We start from the raw sequence: 20,490 nt of genomic DNA, 5'->3' as shown, positions 1-20,490 counted from the left end.
TGGTACTTGGAGAACCACAAGTACCAGCATGCGACGGAAAAACGGGCCCGCTGGTACCTGTAGTACTACTACTAAAAAAATACCCAAAAAAAGACAAGACACACACACCGTGAAAGTATAATTTTATTACATACATACACACATACATACATACTTACCTTAAGTTCCCACGCAGGTCGGTCCTCTTCTCCAGTAGAATCCAAGGGGTACCACGTACTTGCATAAAATAAGAAAACGGAAAGCCGAGCCACGAACTGAAAGGGGCCCCATGTTTCCACGAATGCCAGAAACCCACTCTGACTGATGTCTAAGTGGGTTTCTTCAGCCAATCAGGGAGTGCCACGTTGTAGCACTCTCCTGATCGGCTGTGTGCTCCTGTCCTCACTGACAGGCAGCACACGGCAGTGTTACAATGTAGCGCCTATGCGCTACATTGTAACCAATGATGGGAACTTTCTGCCCTGCGGTTGACCTAAAGTGACGTCACCGCTGAGCAGAAAGTTCCCAGCATTGGTTACAATGTTGCGCATAGGCGCTACATTGTAACACTGCCGTGTGCCGCCTGTCACTCAGTACAGGAGCACACAGCCGATCAGGAGAGTGCTACAACGTGGCACTCCCTGATTGGCTGAAGAAACCCACTTAGACATCAGTCAGAGTGGGTTTCTGGCATTCGTGGAAAGGAGTCCCATGTGAAAACATGGGGCCCCTTTCAGTTCGTGGCTCGGCTTTCCGTTTTCTTATTTTATGCAAGTACGTGGATTACCCCTGGATTTCCCGAGGAGCCTGGACCCCTGGATCTCGTGAGTATAATTTCTTCAACAGGTACCCCTTGGATTCTACTGGAGAAGAGGACCGACCTGCGTGGGAACTTAAGGTAAGTATGTATGTATGTGTGTATGTATGTAATAAAATTATACTTTCACGGTGTGTGTGTCTTGTCTTTTTTTGGGTATTTTTTTAGTAGTAGTACTACAGGTACCAGCGGGCCCGTTTTTCCGTCGCATGCTGGTACTTGTGGTTCTCCAAGTACCAGCATGCGGGGGAGGCTTGCTGGGCCTTGTAGTACTGCTACTAAAAACAATATCTTTTCTTTTACAACAAAGGCTATCAGCCTCCCCATCCGCAGCCCATTGGATGGGGGGGGACAGCCTCGGGCTTCACCCCTGGCCCTTGGGTGGCTGGGAGGGGGGGGACCCCTTGATTGAAGGGGTCCCCACTCCCCCAGGGTACCCCGGCCAAGAGTGACTAGTTGGATTTTTGATGCCACGGCCGCAGGGCACTATATAAAAGTGACCCCCGGCTGTGGCATTATCTGTCCAGCTAGTGGAGCCCGGTGCTGGTTTTAAAAATACGGGGGACCCCTACTCTTTTTGTCCCCCGTATTTTTGGGACCAGGACCAGGTGCAGAGCCCGATGCTGGTTGCTTAAATATGGGGGAACCCCTGTAATTTTTCCCCCCATATTTCTGCAACCAGGATCGGCTCAAAGAGCCCGAGGCTGGTTATGCTTAGGAGGGGGGACCCCACGCAATTTTTTTTTATAAAATAACAACTTTCCCACCCCTTCCCACTGATATACATGCACGGATCTCATGGATCCCTGCATGCCTATCCAATCACGGAAAAAAAAAGTAGGTCTGTTTTTTTTTAGCACTTTTTTACGAGTTGTAATTTTTCACGGCAGTGTTTGTTTGTTTTTTGCTTTGCACTTCTTAGTAAATGACCGAGATTCATACTTAAACAGCCGCGTTTTGACCGATGGTGTATTCATTCGTAATTTTTTACTTGGACTTGCAAAAAATTACGAATGCCCTCATCTCTGCCGTGATTAGTGTTTAGTAAATTACCGAGATGACACTTTGATGAAAAAACGGCATCTCGGTCAAAATCGGGAGCTTAGTAAATTTCCCCCAATGTTTTAAAGTATTTTTAGTAATTGTGGTTAAAACTATTATAATTTTATCACTGTTAGCGCCCTCAAATCTGTTTTGCATGTATTATTTGAACCTTTGCTAACAGAAGGTTTATCTTGAGGTGCTGCTCATTCGATACTCCTGAGCGATATTAGGTACCATTTTGTATATATATATATATATATATATATATATATATATAAAATTTTATATATATATATATATATATATATATATATATATAGTCCAAGAATAGGCACTCTCCAAAATTCAATATGCTTTAAGGTATATTTAATCCAATACTCACAGAAAAAATAGTAGTATATATATATATATATATATATATATATATATATATATATATATATATATATATACAGGTTGAGTATCCCTTATCCAAAATGCTTGGGACCAGAGGTATTTTGGATATCGGATTTTTCCGTATTTTGGAATAAATGCATACCATAATGAGATATCATGGTGATGGGACCTAAGTTTAAGCACAGAATGTATTTATGTTACATATACACCTTATACAAACAGCCTGAGGGTAATTTTAGCCAATATTTTTTATAACTTTGTGCATTAAATAAAGTGTGTGCACATTCACACAAATCATTTATGTTTCATATACACCTTATACACACAGCCTGAAGGTCATTTAATACAATATTATTAATAACTTTGTGTATTAAACAAAGTTTGTGTACATTGAGCCATCAAAAAACAAAGGTTTCACTATTTCACTCTGACTCAAAAAAGTCTGTATTTCGGAATATTCCGTATTTCGGAATATTTGGATATGGGATACTCAACCTGTATGTATGTATATATATATATATATATATATATATATATATATAAATAAATATATATATATATATATATATATGTTTGTCTTTTCTCAACTTCTTTGATAACCTGATTTACATTTTACATTTTTGCTACATCCTTTCCTGTCTACTTCCAACACTTCTAAATCTTATTCCCTAATTGCCCTTCGTTACTAAAGGCCGTACAGTGTAGTCTTGTAACAGTATTTATTGGACAAAAGACAGAAGTTTTTGTAATTTTACAGTTTCTGAGCTTTATTTAAGAAAATACTTTCAGAGACTCCAAGCTTCAAGGCGTCTCTGAGCATATAATGGTTCTTTATAAATTCATGGGTTTTCTTGTTCCCTTACCAAGTGTTTTATTAAAACTCAAGTCAATTGCAACTGAATATTTGTCCAAAATCTGGCAATAATTTATGCCCCCTGGAGACTCAGGCCAATGCAAGTGCGATAATTGTCAGGAAACCATCCAGCAATCACAAAGACGTCACATGTTCATAAACCTACTGTAATAAAGGGAACTTAACCTACTCTGGCACACATTCTTTCCGGCTTGTTCTAACGGTGACGCTATCTCAATTAGTTCAGATTTACTGTTGGCAGGTCAGGTAATTATATTGTGTCTCTCTTGCAATCCCTTATGAAATCACAAATTGAGTATTTATTTAGCAACACATTTACAGACAATGGGGGTAATTCCAAGTTGATCGCAGCAGGAAATTTGTTAGCAGTTGGGCAAAACCATGTGCACTGCAGAGGAGGCAGATATAACATGTGCAGAGAGAGTTAGATTTGGGTGGGTTATTTTGTTTCTGTGCAGGGTAAATACTGGCTGCTTTATTTTTACACTGCAATTTAGATTGCAGATTGAACTCACCACACCCAAATCTATCTCTCTCTGCACATGTTACATCTGCCTCCCCTGCAGTGCACATGGTTTTGTCCAACTGCTAACAAAATTCCTGCTGCGATCAACTCAGAATTACCCCCAATATGTCAGCTTCTAGCAATGGTGCATTTGATATTTCAATTAAGAACCCATGATTATTCAAAACAGTTTGAGGTAAAACATGGAAAGACCATAATATTGCAATGTTATAATAATAATAATAATAATAATAATAATTTATATACTAATGGAGCCATGCTAATCGAGGCTCCATCTGTGCCTATCACATCGTCTGGGCCTTGCGCGCATCCATGATGCGCACGTGCCCTATTCGCTGTAATGGGAGCATCTCAGGGCACTCCCGTAGCACTGGATCGCCTAGTCACGTCGTCAGTACACGTTTGCAAATTCTGTTCTGCTTTAATAAAAAAATACACACATATTTATCTCATCTGAGGGGGCCCCAGATATATCACCGTATGGAGCCCTAAGATTTCTGTTGCTGACCTTGCATACAAGAGACCCTAATATTCCAACTAGGTCTCCATTCCAACCAGGACCCTATCTGTGTGGAGTTTGTATGTACCCCGTGTTTGTGTGGGTTATCTCCGGCTGCCCTTAAGAGCAGGGATTGATGTGAATGATGTAATATTCTCTGCTCATGGCAGTTTAGCGCAGAGGCACCGTATCAATAAATAATACTGTAATAACAGCAGTTTAGCATTGTTGTCCTTGGTGATGGGGAGCAGTGTGATTCATCCTACATGTTGATCGTTTCAGGACTAAAGCTGCACCCGGCGACAAAGTGAAGTGCAAACTGTAAGCTTGTAATGATTGTAACATTGTAAAGCAACTATCACCGTCAGAAGTATTGTACAGAGGTAAGAGGTGCAACAGGAGACATTGCAGAGCTCACTCTTTACACTTGCACTTAGCACAAATTATAGCTTCAGAAATTATGCCTTTCATGTCTGTTGAATCTGTGTCATTTCAGGAATTGATGGCTTGTGGTGAGCTGCCATGGCAAGAGTCTGTTCGTTAATACTTTTTAAACAAAAGTAAAAAAAAAAAGCCTAAAATTTGAACACTGATTTCATTAATTGCAGAAAAACCCTAAACAATAATAAAAAAAAAAAAACAACTAATGGCGCAACTGATAGAGTTAACAGCAGCTGTACAATGGAGGGCGTAAACCTCCTGACTTATTAGCCAAAATTGAACTACAGTATATAGAGGAGAATCTATAACAATGTAATTGCCATACCCTGGTAACTGATAGCCTTTACTGGCAGGAGTGGATTGGGCCACCAGGAAATTAGGAAAATTTCTGCTGGTCCGGTCCCAACTTCCCATCTGTCTGATTGGCTACCTGCCATGGGGCCGGCTTACACTGCCTGCCAGCGAAGGCTGGCATCCGGGTTTCCCAGATTTCTCATTTCAATGTGGAACGCAAACCGGATGCTGACATCAGTTCCAGCTAGCAGGCATTTCCGGGTGCCATTAGCTGCAACTGCGGAATCTTGGCTTCAGTGAGTTGCAAGTCACAAGAGGGGTGAACGGTATACCGTGACAATCAACTGGCCAGATTACCGCAGCCGTAATCATGGTGACAGCTCCTGCAAAATGAGTGCCTCCGCCTTCTATCAATGTACAGTGGGGGTAATTCCAAGTTGATCACAGCAGGAACTTTGTTAGAAGTTGGACAAAACCATGGCCCTCATTCCGAGTTGTTCGCTCGTTAATTTTCTTCGCATCGCAGCGATTTTACGCAAACTGCGCATGCGCAATGTTCGCACCGCGGCTGCGCCAAGTAAATTTGCAAAGAAGTTTGGTATTTTACTCACGACTTAGCGAAGATTTTTCTTCGTTCTGGTGATCGTAGTGTGATTGACAGGAAGTGGGTGTTTCTGGGCGGAAACTGGACGTTTTATGGGCGTGTGTGAAAAAACGCTGGCATTTTCGTGAAAAACGCGGGAGTGGCTGGAGAAACGGGGGAGTGTCTGGGCGAACGCTGGGTGTGTTTGTGACGTCAAACCAGGAACGAAAAGGACTGAACTGATCGCAGTTGCAGAGTAAGTATCGAGCTATTCGGAAACTGCAAAGAAATTTCTGATCGGTATTCTATTCGCAATTCTGCTAATCTTTCGTTCGCTATTCTGCAAAGCTAAGATTCACTCCCAGTAGGTGGCGGCTTATCGTGTGCAAAGTTGCTAACAGCAGCTAGCGAGCGAACAACTCGGAATGAGGGCCCATGTGCAGTGCAGGTGGGGCAGATGTAACATGTGCAGAGAGAGTTAGATTTAGGTGTGGTGACTTCAATCTGCAATCTAAATTGCAGTGTAAAAATAAAGCAGCCAGTATTTACCCTGCACAGAAACAAAATAACCCACCCAAATCTAACTCTCTCTGCACATGTTATATCTGCCTCCCCTGCAGTGCACATGGTTTTGCCCAACTGCTAAAAAATGTCCTGCTGTGATCAACTTGGAATTACCCCCAGTGTTCTCAGGCAGCACTCTCTTTATCCTCAGCTCTGCTCACTCTGCAGGTCGAGCTGAAGCACTTGCAACCTGCGAGATTTAGCACTCTTTACTGCCTCCATCATAACATCGGAGCTGCTGCACAAACAGAGTCACTCCTACTCGTGGACATAATGCCATGGGTGTGTGGGGAAAGGCGGCGGGAAGGTGGTGGGATGGGGCGGGACTGTGGAGTATCCATTTTCCATCAGAGAATTGAAGCTGTAACAGTTATTGTACTCTCTCACTCCCCCCTTTTTCTCTCTCTCACTCTCCCAGACACTCACTTTCTCTCTGTTGCACTTCCCTCTCTTTCTCCCTGGCACTCTCTCTCTCCCACTTCCCCCTCTCTAACCCTGACACCATCTCTGTCTCTCTCATCCCCCTTTTTCTCCTACCCCTCTTTTTTGCTCCCCTCTCTCACTCCCTGACACTCTCTCACTCTCCCCCCTCTCTCTTTCCCTGACACCCTCTCTCTCTCTATTCCTCTCTCCCTCTCTCTCTATTGGCCCCCCTCTCTCACTCTCTTCAAAGCTTCTCTTTTTCTACCCGACACCCTCTTTCTCTCTCCTATTGCCCTCTCTCCCTGCACCCACTCTTTCACTCTCTTTCTTACTCCCCTATCTCTCTCCATTTCTCTCTCCTATCTCTTTCTGACACTCTTTCTCAATCCTCCCTCTCTCCCTCTCTCTCTCTCTCTCTCTCTCTCTCTCTCTCTCTCTCCCTCTCCCTCCCTATCATCCCCCCCCCTCTCTCTCTCTCCATCTCTCTCTCTCCATCTCTCTCTCTCTCTGACACTCATCTCTCTCTCTGGCTATCTCTCTTTTTCCCCTCTTCCTCCATTTCTTGCTCCTCTCTCTCTCTCTCACTGATACTCTCTCTCACTGCTCTCTTTTCATGACAACCCTCTCTCTCTCTGTTTCTCTCCGCTCTCACTGACACATTCTCTTTCCCTAACACCCTCTCTCTCTATTGCTCCCATCTCTCTCTCCCTGACTCCCTCTCTCCCCCTGACGCATTCTCTCTATCACTCCCTGACACCCTGCCTCTCTCCACCCCCTGACACCCTCTTTCTACCTCCTCAACACCCTCTTTCTCTCCTTGACACCCTTTTTCTCACCATAACACCCTCTCTCTCCTTCATAATCCTCTCTCTCTCTCTCTCAATTCAATCTCTTTTTTGCTCCAATCTCTCTTTCTGATGCACTCTCTCTGTCTCTCTATCTCCCTGACACCCTTTCTATCTCTATCCTCTCTATCCCACTCCCTTGTCTCCCCTGCCCACACTTTCTTGCTCCTCACTCTATCTCTCCCTGACACCCTCTTTCTCTCACTGACACGCTCTGTCTCTCTCCCCTCTTTCCCCTCTCTTTTTGCCCCCTCTCACTCTTCCTGAAACCCTCTGTCTCTCGCTCTCGCTGTCATTCTCTCTCACACACTCCACTCTCTCTCCCCTCTTTCATGCTCCCCTCTCTCTCCCTGACACCCTTTTCCTCTCTCACTCTCTCTCCCTGTCACCCTCTTTTTTCCTGACACCCTACCTCTTGCTCCCTCCCTCTCTATCTTGCTCCCCTCTCTTTCTCCCTGACATCCTCTTTCTCTCCCTGACACCCTCTCTCTCCCTCTCTCTCATTCCCATTTCTCTCTTTCCAACAGCCTCTCTCTTGCACTCTTTTCTTCTCTTGATTACCTCTCTCTCTCGCTATTCCCTCTCTCTCTCCCTGACACCCATCCTTTCGCTCCCTACCTCTCTCCCCTCTCTCTCTCTCTAACTCCCCTCTCTTATTCCCTTTGACCCTCTCTCTCACTGACAACTGCTCTCCCCCTCTTTCTCATTTACCTTTCTCTCACTGACTCCCTCTCTTGCTCTCCTTTCTCTCTCTCCCTGATCTCCTCTTGCTCATCCCCCTCTTGCTCTCCTTTTTCTTACTCTTGCTCATCTCTATCTCTCTCTTTCTCCCTGACACCATCTCTCTTTCTATCATTCTCCACTTTCTTTCTTTCTTTCTTTCTTTCTTTCTTTCTTTCTTTCTCCCTGCCACCCTCCCTCTCTCCCACTGCCCCCTTCTATCTCCCTGACACCATCTCTCTACCTTGATCTTCCCTCTCTCTTCCTCTCTCTCTTATTCTTATCTCTCTCACTCTCCCTGACATCCACTCTCACTCTCTTTTGCTTCCCTATTATCTCTCTATTTCTAATTTTTTTCTCTGACACTCTCTTTCCCTCTCTCTCTTGCTCCCTTCTCCCTCTATTTCTTACTCCCATCTCTCTCTGTCTCCCTGACACTCTCTCACACTCCCCTCTCTCTCTTTCCCTAACACTCTCTCTCTTGCTCCCCTCTACCTCTATCTCACTCCCCTACCTCTCTCTCTTTTCCTGAGTGCAAAAAGTGCAAAAACTCATGTCAGCCTTCTGTGATTTCGACCTAGTACATGTTGACCTAGAGTACCTGTCGACCTACAAACCATGTCGACCTACATACTGCCGCCCAATAGTGGTCGACCTAGACACTGTCGACCTAAGTGTGGTCGACCTTGCATACCACTCCCATGTGCATAATCAATGTTTAGGTCGACCACTATAGGTTGACAGTCACTAGGTCGACATGTTTTCAAGGTCGACAGGGTTTCTAGGTCAACATGTTCTAGGTCGACAGGTCAATAGGTCAACATGAGTTTTCCACATTTTTTTCTTTTTTTGAACTTTTTCATACTTAACGATCCACGTGGACTACGATTGGAACGGTACGATTGGAAGCGAGCCATGCGAGGGGACACGGTGCACTAATTGGGCTTCCCGGTCACTGTACGGAGAAAACGACACCAAAAAAACATGAAAAACTCATGTCGACCTTTTGACCTGTCGACCTAGAACATGTTGACCTAGAAACCCTGTTGACATTCAAACCCTGTTGAGCAAATGACTGTCGACCTATAGTGGTCGACCTAAACATTGTCGACCTAGGCACTGTCGATCTAGTGATCCACACCCAACTATTTTAGTGTGCTGGATTTATGAAAATGTTTTGTTACTTTTTAAAATAAATGTGTCTTAATCACATTCAGTAAGTCAAAACTGTTACTATTTTACCCTGCATTCTAGCACTGTATTTTTATAAACATACTTTCTTGCTACTGTGAGATTGACAGCTGCAATGGAATTTTTATACTCATATGTGCCTACGCTTTCCTGTTATTTTATAACTGGTCCTCTCTCAGCACTGAGGGGCTCCCCATAGTTACACTACAGGTGTATAGCATGATTCTCTCCAATACATACATATTGTAGGGATCAATTTGTTGGTTTTTATTATAAGTCTTGTAACCATGGGCCTAATTCAGACCTGATCACACGCTAGGTTTTTTCGCAGCGCTGCGATCAGGTCAGAACTGCGCATGCATATGCACCGCAAAGCGCAGGTGTATCGTACGGGTACAAAGCAGATTGTTGCTGTGCGATGGATTTAACAAAGAATCCATTCGCACAGCCGATCGCAAGGAGATTGACAGGAAGAAGGCGTTTGTGGGTGTCAACTGACCATTTTCTGGGAGTGGTTGGAAAAACACAGGCGTGTCCAAGCGTTTGCAGGGCGGGTTCCTGACGTCAATTCCGGCCCCGGACAGGCTGAAGTGATCGCAGCGGCTGAGTAAGTTCTGAGCTACTCAGAAACTGCACAAAACTTTTTTGCACCGCTCGGCTGCACATGCGATCGCACACTTGCAAAGCTAGAATACACTCCCCTATAGCCGGCGACTATCTGATTGCAGCGCTGCTAAAAATAGCCAGATAGCGATCAGGTCTGAATTAGGCTCCATGTGCTTTTGTTTTTTGTGTAATGTGTTTCCCACTATAATGTCACTAATTCAGTTTACTCCACTCCTTCCAAGAATTGTTCCCTTAGTCTCCTTATATCCTGAAATCCAAGGTCAGTAGTACGTACTAAGGGGGTAATTCAGAACCGATCGCTGCTGTGCGTTTTCGCACAGCGGGCAATCAGGTCCAAGCTGTGCATGTGTATGCACCGCAACGCGCAGGCGCATCGCATGGGTACAAAGCGGATCGCCGCTCAGCAATGGGTTTGTGCCACAGATCCGTTCGCACGGGCGATCGCAAGGAGATTGACAGGAAGAAGGCGTTTGTGGGTGTCAACTGACCATTTTCAGGGAGTGTCTGGAAAAACACAGACGTGTCCAAGCGTTTGCAGGGAGGGTTCCTGACGTAACTTCCAGTCCCGGACAGGCTGATGTGATCGCAGCGGCTGAGTAAGTCCTGGGCTGCGCAGAGACTGCACAATATGTGTTTGTACAGCTCTGCTACACATGCGATCACACACTTGCACAGCTAAAATACACTCCCCCTGTAGGCGGAGACTATCTGATCGCAGCAGTGCAAAAATCGCCTGCTAGCGTTCAGGTCTGAATTACGCCTTATATACTTGTACAGATGGGTCCATGTTTATCTTGACCTTTAATAGGATTAACTGAGACTGGGCAGTCGGACTTAATCCCCTGCTGTAATGATTTAATCCCCTGCTGTATTGTTCTCTGTATTGTATTGCAGCTGAGAACAATAGATGAAGGGTTTATGTTAATAAACCATGTTGTGCCTAGGCGCAGCAAACTTGTCAAGATAACCGTGAACCCATCTGTATGTAGTAGCCAGTATCACAATCTTGTAGAATCAAGGTTATGTTCCATAATTCCGTGTTTGTATGTCCTGAACACGGCACAAATTGGGACTACCAGCAACATTCCTCCTGCTTGTCTCACATTGGCCCTCATTCCGAGTTGTTCGCTCGCTAGCTGCTTTTAGCAGCTTTGCACACGCTAAGCCGCCGCCTACTGGGAGTGAATCTTAGCTTTGCAGATTAGCGAACGAAAGATTCGATACTTACTCTGCCACTGCGATCAGTTCAGTCCTTTTCGTTCCTGGTTTGACGTCACAAACACACCCAGCGTTCGCCCAGACACTCCCCCGTTTCTCCAGCCACTCTCGCGTTTTTCCCAGAAACGGCAGCGTTTTTTCACACACTCCCATAAAACGGCCAGTTTCCGCCCAGAAACACCCACTTCCTGTCAATCACACTCCGATCACCAGAACGAAGAAATTTCTTCGTTAAGCCGTGAGTAAAATTCCAAACTTCTTAGCAAATTTACTTGGCGCAGGCGCGGTGCGAACATTGCGCATGCGTAGTTTGCAGAAAATCGCTGCGATGCAAAGAAAAATAACGAGCTAACAACTCGGAATGAGGGCCATAATGTCTGCATCACCTCACAAAATTGAGATAAACCGTACCAAGATCTAAGTCATTGATTATACATAGAGATGAGGGTTTAACTAGTGTTTGCTCACTGTCCCACTGCTCCTCTTTGCTGGTCTCTTCTCTTGTTCATCAGCTGTAGTGTGAGTGAGGGCAAGTGGCCCAATTGTAATTGTAAAAATTATTATTACACTTATTATATTTATAAGGCGCCACAAGTGGTCTGCAGCACCGTACATCACAAGGATGAGTAAACACAATTTTGTGAGTTGCAGCAAAGTCCTTGTTTGGAGATTGGGACAGAACATTTACTAGAACACATTCGGTAGCAGGCCATCCGATGAGAATTATGATACCCGTCACTACTCTCTGTATTCATTTAAACTGTTAGGGTGTTGATGTTTAGATTCAATTAATTAGAAATGAGCTGTTGGGTTTTTACAAAAACCAAACACACCCAAACTTAGGGGATCCAAGTAGAACGGAGTCCCGGCTCGTATCACTTTTGCGGATCGGACTGGACAGAGTCCCAAATCGGGTCTTGCTTTGCGTTCGGAACTCTGCTCTAGAAACCAAATCTCGAGCTTTGGATTGCATGTAAGTCCCTCCCTTGTGATCTCAGGTGCCATTTCAAGAGAGCGCATGGTAACTGGTAAGGTGGGCAAAATTGACTGGACATGACTGGAACTTAATTTTATTGATTTTAATTATATTATATGAACAAAACCGGTCCAAGTAACATGATTTAATTGTTTCTATCAATTTATAAAGAAACCCAGATCCATAACCAAAACCAAAACACAACAATGATTTAGAACCAAAACCAAAACAATCAACAAGAGCTTTCCCAAAAAGTTCAACTGTACATTAAAAATCGAGTGTCCGGTATAAACCTGCTCAATTTTACACATTTTTAGTTATATAGCTGCTATGGGATTAGTCAGCTTCCCCTGATATTTGGTCATCATACTGTAGTTCTCTCCTGGCTCTTACAAACAGGCTTTTTCAAACAGTGTGCCATGGCACACTAGTGTGCCGCAACCAGTTGCAAGGTGTGCCGCGGAGCCAGAGCAGCTTCCTGCACCTTCAGAGTGAACTGTTGGCCCAGGCTCTTCTTAGAGGATCAGTCGTGCTCCGGCCGTGACCTATGCCTTGAAGACACGGCGGTGTGATATCATAGGTCACGGCCGCCACGTCTCACCACCCAGCCAGCCCACCATACACATCTTCTAGTTCCCGCCTGCACCCACAGCTTTCCTTGCCCACCCACATCCACACCTGCCTGACCGCCCCCTGCTCAGTATTCGCAGCACTGCACTATGAACAACCCCCGCCACTGAGGGACAGGGATGAGGACAGCTGACCGGTAGGGGCTAATATTTGTTATTTTATTTCTCCTGTGGGGAACAATAAGATTTATGTGGGGAGAATAAGTTTTAAGTTTTTTGGGAGGACCAATGTGAATAATTCATGTGGGGAGAAATAGGATTTATGTAGGGAGAAATGTGATTGATTTATGTGTGAGCAACATGATTTATGTAGGGAGCAATGTGATTGTTTTTTCTGTGTAGGCCAATGTATGTGTGGATTTTTATTTTTTTTTACTGTGAGGGCCAATGTGTGGTTTTGGTTTTTTTCCTGTGGGGAACTGATGGTGTGCCTTGGCAATTTTAAAATATTGTTCGGTGTGCTGTGAGTAAAAAAAGGGTTGAAAAGCAATGGTGTAGAGAGAGAGAGAGATGATGGCAGGTAATACTGAGCGAACCAGGTGGAACTACATCATACGAAGTCTGGCTGAATATTTACATAAACTGGAAAAAAGTTATTTTAGATGTATTCCAGAAGCTGATTTTATTTCTTCTCTAATAATAAGCTACTAAAACATACAATTAACAGATGTGAATAGCAGCTGATTTATCTCTGGATCTTTTTTAAACCTACTGCTAAATGCAATAAAATCTTCAACGCGTTTAACAAAAACCTTATTTCAATTTATACACGTAGCGTCGCTTAAATACTGTACATCTGTTTTCTTTTGACCATATTTTAATGACCACAGTAAGTAATGAATAGAAATGATTTAAAAATACTGGGCACTGAGCTGTCTATTTAAATCTGGAATATTGTGTGCGGAAAAAAATAATATTTAAATAAAATCTAAAGTAACTTTTTTTAAGTTGACTATTTTTAACTAGCTAAGTTTCTTTTAAAAGACCTTCTTTAACTTTAGTGGAGTTTTCATTAATTAATTATAACCCCCTAAATGGAGGAAATAGGGTCACCCTTTCGGGAATCGCCCTTTAACCTGAAGCCTGTGGCTGAGTGTTTGAAATTGAGATTGTTTCTCCTGGAGTAATGCGCCCTGTCTGTCGCTGTCATCAGTTGCTTTGTATTGCACATACTGTATTAGTACAAAGTCTATCAATATACATTCAAAAAAGTCATAATACATTTAGCAATGACAGCACAGAGAATGAGGTAAGTACCACAAAGAGAATATTAGAATGGAACAAAGATTTATATTAAAGAATAATTCCCTCTTAAGATAATATCAGCGATAAAACTATTATTTTCTGAGAAATATGTCTGTGAGGTCTATTTACGAAATACCACTTATTAAGTCTGATTTTGTGTGTATTACTTTTGCACTTTATAGATCAGCCCTCCAAGCTGAGTTAAAGCTTTGAAAAACCGATCTTTAGTACAGTAAATACTGTATTAGAAACTGAATGATTGGCATAAGAAAAGAGAAGAAGAAAGAAGAAACTTCTAAGAGGGGAGCTGGCACGGTTCTTGGTGGGTATGGTACAATACAGTAGATCTATAGAAAATACACAGTCAGTCAATAGGTCAACCCCATACAGTCAACATGCAAAAGGACAAAAGGGTCAAAAGAGTGACAGTGAGAAGGTCGGCTATGTCTAAAGTCAACAGGTAAAAAGGGTTGACAGAGTTAAAAGGTAAACATAAAAATGGTCGACACAAAAAAGTAGACACAAGTTAGTTTTTTATCAAAATTTGACCATTTCTCAGTCTGCGACCAAGATTGGCAAAAATGCAGACCCTCGTGGCCTCGTTTTGCTCACTACGCTTCAGGCAAGATGCCCCACTGCGCTTGGCACAGGTTACAATTCCCATTTGTGGATGGTAAGTGAAGCAAAAGATGAAAAATTTAAGAAAAACTTGTGTCGGCCATTGTCATGTCTCGACCTTTTGAATCTGTGAACCTTTCGTACCTGTCGACCTCAGACTCAGCCGACTTTTTACCTGTGGGCCATTTGACCATGTTGACCTATTGCTTGTCGGCAGTATGTGGTCGATCTATTGACTGACTAATTATACACTGTCTGTCCGTTGACTGGAACCTTTTCTTGGAAGCCTATGGTAGTGCAGGGGCATGTTTTTGGAGAAGTTTATTTCATTTGCTGGGGCTATACGAATGAAGCCTGTATGTTTCCAGTCTTCTGGAAGTTACAAAGCAAAGTACAGTACATGGTGAATTTAAAGTGCCTGCAATGTGTTTGTATTTCTCTGTGCTTTCTTTTGCTTTCTATCGTTTCTCTTTTCTCCACTCTAATCCGTCTTTCTTCCCTGTTTCTGTTTCTTTTATTCCTCATATTCCATTTTGTCTGTCCCTTTTTATTCCCTTTTCATTGCTTTTATTTTTCTGTCCCTGTGTATACTATTCAGTGTATACTGCGACAGTGAAAACCCTTCACCCACTTCAGTGATGCAGACAGGGCCCTCTCTACTGCCCCCAATTCTGCGGTGGCCTTGACTGTCATGAGGGTTCCCTACAGCACCAACAATGTTGCCTCCTGCCTGTGGCCCTGCAATCTGACTGGAGTAGGATGTAAGCAATGGAGGTCCCTCAGAGGAGATAAGATTCTACCCAGAGTGTCACAGGCCATGGCCACTAGGTCTGAAGTGCCTGTGCATGCGGATGTTAGCAGGCAAAGTGTTCATCCTCCTCTCTATGTGATATAGAAAACACTAAAGACATGCTAGGTTAATTCAACCTCTGGGATTGAGCAACACTGCTGTATTGCAGGGCTTAAGGGCGACTTGCTGGGCTAAGATCTGTAAAGGAGCTTACCTAGATACTGTATATTCGCTCTTAAGGAAGCAAGCAAACAAGGCTATAAGGGATGCTAGGACCAAGGATGGAATAAGATTGGAGGCATTTAAACCCTATAGGAATTGGCTTACAGGTTTTTGTGTTTTCTCCATTTGCTCCCTGGAGATGCACCCTGAGGACCACCTTAACATTATAAGGTACCTACATCTGGCCCACAGCATGCAGCAGTGTGCATACGGTCTCTGGTTCTGATAGGTCGAATGCACAGCAGGCTTCTAGAGGCAAATTAATAATGCTTCCGTCTAGTGATGAGCGGGTTCGGATCCTCGGGATCCGAACCCGCCCGTACTTCACCTATTTTTTTCACGGTTCCGAGCTACTCGGATCCTCCCACCTTGCTCGGTTAACCCGAGCGCGCCCGAACGTCATCATCCCGCTGTCGGATTCTCGCGAGATTCGGATTCTATATAAGGAGCCGCGCGTCGCCGCCATTTTTCACTCGTGCATTGGAAATGATAGTGAGAGGACGTGGCTGGGGTCCTCTCACTTTGTTTCAGGGGGCTGCAAATATCTTTATTCTGGGGACCAGCAGTATTATAGGAGGAGTACAGTGCAGAGTTTTGCTGACCAGTGACCACCAGTATTATACGTTCTCTGCCTGAAAAACGCTCCATATCTGTGCTCAGTGTGCTGCATATATCTGTGCTCACACTGCTTTATTGTGGGGACTGGGGACCACCAGTATTATATAGGAGGAGTACAGTGCAGAGTTTTGCTGACCAGTGACCAGTGACCACCAGTATTATACGTTCTCTGCCTGAAAAACGCTCCATATCTGTGCTCAGTGTGCTGCATATATCTGTGCTCACACTGCTTTATTGTGGGGACTGGGGACCACCAGTATATTATATAGGAGGAGCACAGTGCAGAGTTTTGCTGACCAGTGACCACCAGTATTATACGTTCTCTGCCTGAAAACACTCCATATCTGTGCTCAGTGTGCTGCATATATGGTGTTTGTATCGGCCACTTGGGTCGCTTAGCTTAGTCACACAGCTACCTCATTGCGCCTCTTTTTTTCTTTGCATCATGTGCTGTTTGGGGACAATTTTTTTAATCTGCCATCCTGTCTGACACTGCAGTGCCACTCCTAGATGGGCCAGGTGTTTGTGTCGGCCACTTGGGTCGCTTAGCTCAGTCACACAGCTACCTCATTGCGCCTCTTTTTTTCTTTGCATCATGTGCTGTTTGGGGACAATTTTTTTAATCTGCCATCCTGTCTGACACTGCAGTGCCACTCCTAGATGGGCCAGGTGTTTGTGTCGGCCACTTGGGTCGCTTAGCTTAGTCACACAGCTACCTCATTGCACCTCTTTTTTTCTTTGCATCATGTGCTGTTTGGGGACTATTTTTTTGAAGTGCCATCCTGCCTGACACTGCAGTGCCACTCCTAGATGGGCCAGGTGTTTGTGTCGGCCACTTGGGTCGCTTAGCTTAGTCATCCAGCGACCTTGGTGCAAATTTTAGGACTAAAAATAAAATTGTGAGGTGTTCAGAATAGACTGGAAATGAGTGGAAATTATGGTTATTGAGGTTAATAATACTGTGGGATCAAAATGACCCCCAAATTCTATGATTTAAGCTGTTTTTGAGGGTTTTTTGTAAAAAAACACCCGAATCCAAAACACACCCGAATCCGACAAAAAAATTTCAGGGAGGTTTTGCCAAAACGCGTCCGAATCCAAAACACGGCTGCGGAACCGAATCTAAAACCAAAACACAAAACCCCGAAAAATGTCCGGTGCACATAATTACTTCTGTCATGTATGTTTTGTTATTGACACCTCTGCTGCCATGTGGAGAATCACACACAGTGTCAAATTGTTTCAGGCTTGGGGCCCAGCAGTACTCTGGAAAACCTGCAGCTGCTGTTGGTAAAAATGCCTTCCCCTGTTTTTCCCACAACAATATCAAAATGTTTGGACTGGTACCAGGACATACAGGAAGCAGATTTTTTGTTTGATGGTTTTATTTTGGGGTTGATTTGCAAGTTAGTTAGGTTGTGACTACAGGCTCACCCAAGAACCTGAAATCTGCTTTTGAATTGCCTCAAGTAGTATGTAAAAATGTTGCCAAAGAAGTGCATGTCGACTGCCAAACCCCAATAAGAGATCTTGTTCTGTTCCTGGTTGGTGTGGTTCCTAAGAAAATTCCTGGGAAAAACTGGTGCATTCAGCATCTTCCTTATCTAGTGGGGTCATTGATTAATGATGCTATACCAGCTGAATTTTGCCCAGTGGTCAGAGGTGTAGCGAGGCGCCATATTGCCCGGAGCAGGCATATGTTTTGGCGGCCCCCTCCCCTGTACTGAATGGGGAGCCTAGTCAACATGTGGTAGCATGTTACATTTGAAAAGAACAATATATAACAATCCTAAATTAGTGACAGGGCTGGTTCTAGACCTTGTGGAGATCAGGGTAAAAGTTTCCAGGACAGAAAGAGGTGCTGCAGCAGCTGCTGCAAAGAGAGGTGCTGGGGCAGAGAAAGGTGCTGCAACATCTGAAATAGAGACATGCTGCAGCTTCCATGAAAGAGAGAGGTGCTGCAGCAGCCGAGGCAGAGAGTGGTGTAGCAGGACAGAAGTAACACTGCTGCACAACTACAAGCAGACAGTGGGCCAGATGCATCATCGCTTGGAAAGTGATAAAATGGAGAGTGCAAAAGTACCAGCCAATCAGATCCTAACTGCCATTTTTCAAACACAGCATGTGACATGGTAGTTAGGAGCTGATTGGCTGCCACTTTTTCACCCTCCATTTTATCACTTTCCAAGCGATGATGCATCTAGCCCAGTGAAACATATCAAGAGGGCGGGCAGAGCTCCGGCAAGTGCCACCTTTCAGTATCTACTGCTGTCGCCTCTGGCCTGCCCTGTTCCATACCTAGGCCTAGATTTATCAAGCCTTGGAAAGTAATAAATTGCACGGTGATAAAGTACCAACCAATCAGCTCCTAACTGCCATGTTACAGGCTGTATTTGAAAAATGACAGTTAGGAGCTGATTGGTACTTTTTTCACTGTGCAATTTATTATCACTCTCCAAGGCTTGATCAATCTGGGCCCCTAGTCTCCGAGTCTGATTCAGTGTGCGCACCTCTGCTTCTCCTCCTCCTGCTCTGCGGCTGCCAGTACAGTGGTCTGCAGAGGAAGTGGTGGGTGGCAGTGCGCCCTCTAACTTTTTTGGCGCCTGGAGCTCGGGCGCCACCAGAGCCACCCTCGCTACACCCCTGCCAGTGGTATACCAATCTTTTGATGAAGCTTGGATGGTTGTTAGGTCTGGCTCTGGTAACCTCATAGCTAAGTTGGATGGTGAATTTGCTCTCCGAATACTCTGCATTCACCCAGGAGTCATTCAGGTTCATGTGCTTTTGTCTTTATGATAGATATTACATAGACAAATGTTTGCCTTTTCTCACAAATCAGGGTCTTAGTCTGTCTTAGCATGTTTATCACTGCTGTCTCTCTGTGATTGATGCATCCATTGGAGTCTGCAACATATCTGAGCACATATGCAAACAGATAAGCCAGCTGCATGGGCACAGCCATGTTGGATTTACCTCTGTGACTCTCCAGTCCAATTCCTGTGCTGTAGCCATGCTCACATGATCCTGTCAGCTTATGGACTTCCACTGCTGCCTATTTGAACCCCTTCAGGAGAACAGCACATTGCCAGAGCAAAGCATTCTTGAGATAGTCCCAAGTCTCCAGGTATTGTGCTTCTTTTTCTGTGTGTCTGACCATCTACAGTTTGCCACCTGTCATCTGCATTACCAACTTCACCTGTAGTACCATCTTTACCATCATTAACTGCTTTACCAGTATTTCTTGAATTACTTGCATTCCGGAATTTCATTCATTACCTGTGTTCCAGAATTTCCCACGTTACCTGCATTTCAGCATGTCCTGCATTCCAGCATTTCCTGCTTTACCTGCATTCCAGCATTTCTTGCAATCCAGCATTTTCTGCATTACCTGTGTTCCAGTATTTTGAGCTTCACCAGCATTTTCAGCACTACCTGCAGTACCAACATTCACCACTTGTCATCTGTGTCTTGCTGGGTGGATTCCTGTTATCTACCAGTATCCGGTGTGTCTGCAGTCCTCAGCATTCTGCAGCTATACTGCATTCCTGGCCTGCACCTGTTGTACAATCTGCTGCGGTTGTTCTAGGAGATTTGACAGTATTGAGAACATACAGTATCTGGACTCATGCTCTGTCCATGTGGCTGATTGCCATAGGTCATTACTAGGGCCTGGTCGCTACTGTTCTGAATTTCTTCACTGGGGCTATTCCTGGGTCTGATTTCAGGTCCAGGTTTGGGTCAGAGTGGTTCCAGGTGGATAGCTGCAGAAGCTAAAATCTTAGAGACATCATACTCCAATTCCTTATCTGAGTTCTGAGTTTCTAGGCTCCAGGTTAAGTACTATGCATGTCTGAGTTTCTCCAGATGTATTTGTCTAAGTTCCCAGTAGTGGGTTCCAGCCTGTATTTCCTGTTTCAAGGGATGGGGTTGAGTTCCATACAGCTGTGGCATGTTCTCATGGCTGGGATCTGAGTTATGTATCTTTGTGCATATTCTAGTCCAGAGTGTCACTCTGTGTTATTGTGATTGCCATGGATGTATGGGCAAGAACTACCTGAAATATCCTTGTTTCAACATTAAGTCAGTTAAACCCAAGGGTCCCGATACTGATCAACAGAATTCTGAAACCATGACAGTTTGCTCTGACCAAATGGATCCAGTAGGGGAACATAACCAAAGGGTGGATGGTATGTCAGCTTTAAATGAGCACATTAATAGGCAAGAAAGGAATCAGGAGTAAATTATGTAGTTCTTGCAAAAGTTATCCTATAAGATGAGAATTTTGCAAACATCTCATCCAGTCTCCTCTGAATCTTTACCTACACTTTAGAGAGCATCTAGGGTCCAAGTG

The sequence above is a fragment of the Pseudophryne corroboree genome, chromosome 1, assembly GCF_028390025.1.
Source record: "Pseudophryne corroboree isolate aPseCor3 chromosome 1, aPseCor3.hap2, whole genome shotgun sequence".
NCBI lineage: Eukaryota > Metazoa > Chordata > Amphibia > Anura > Myobatrachidae > Pseudophryne > Pseudophryne corroboree.
This window is presented reverse-complemented; position numbering follows the sequence as displayed.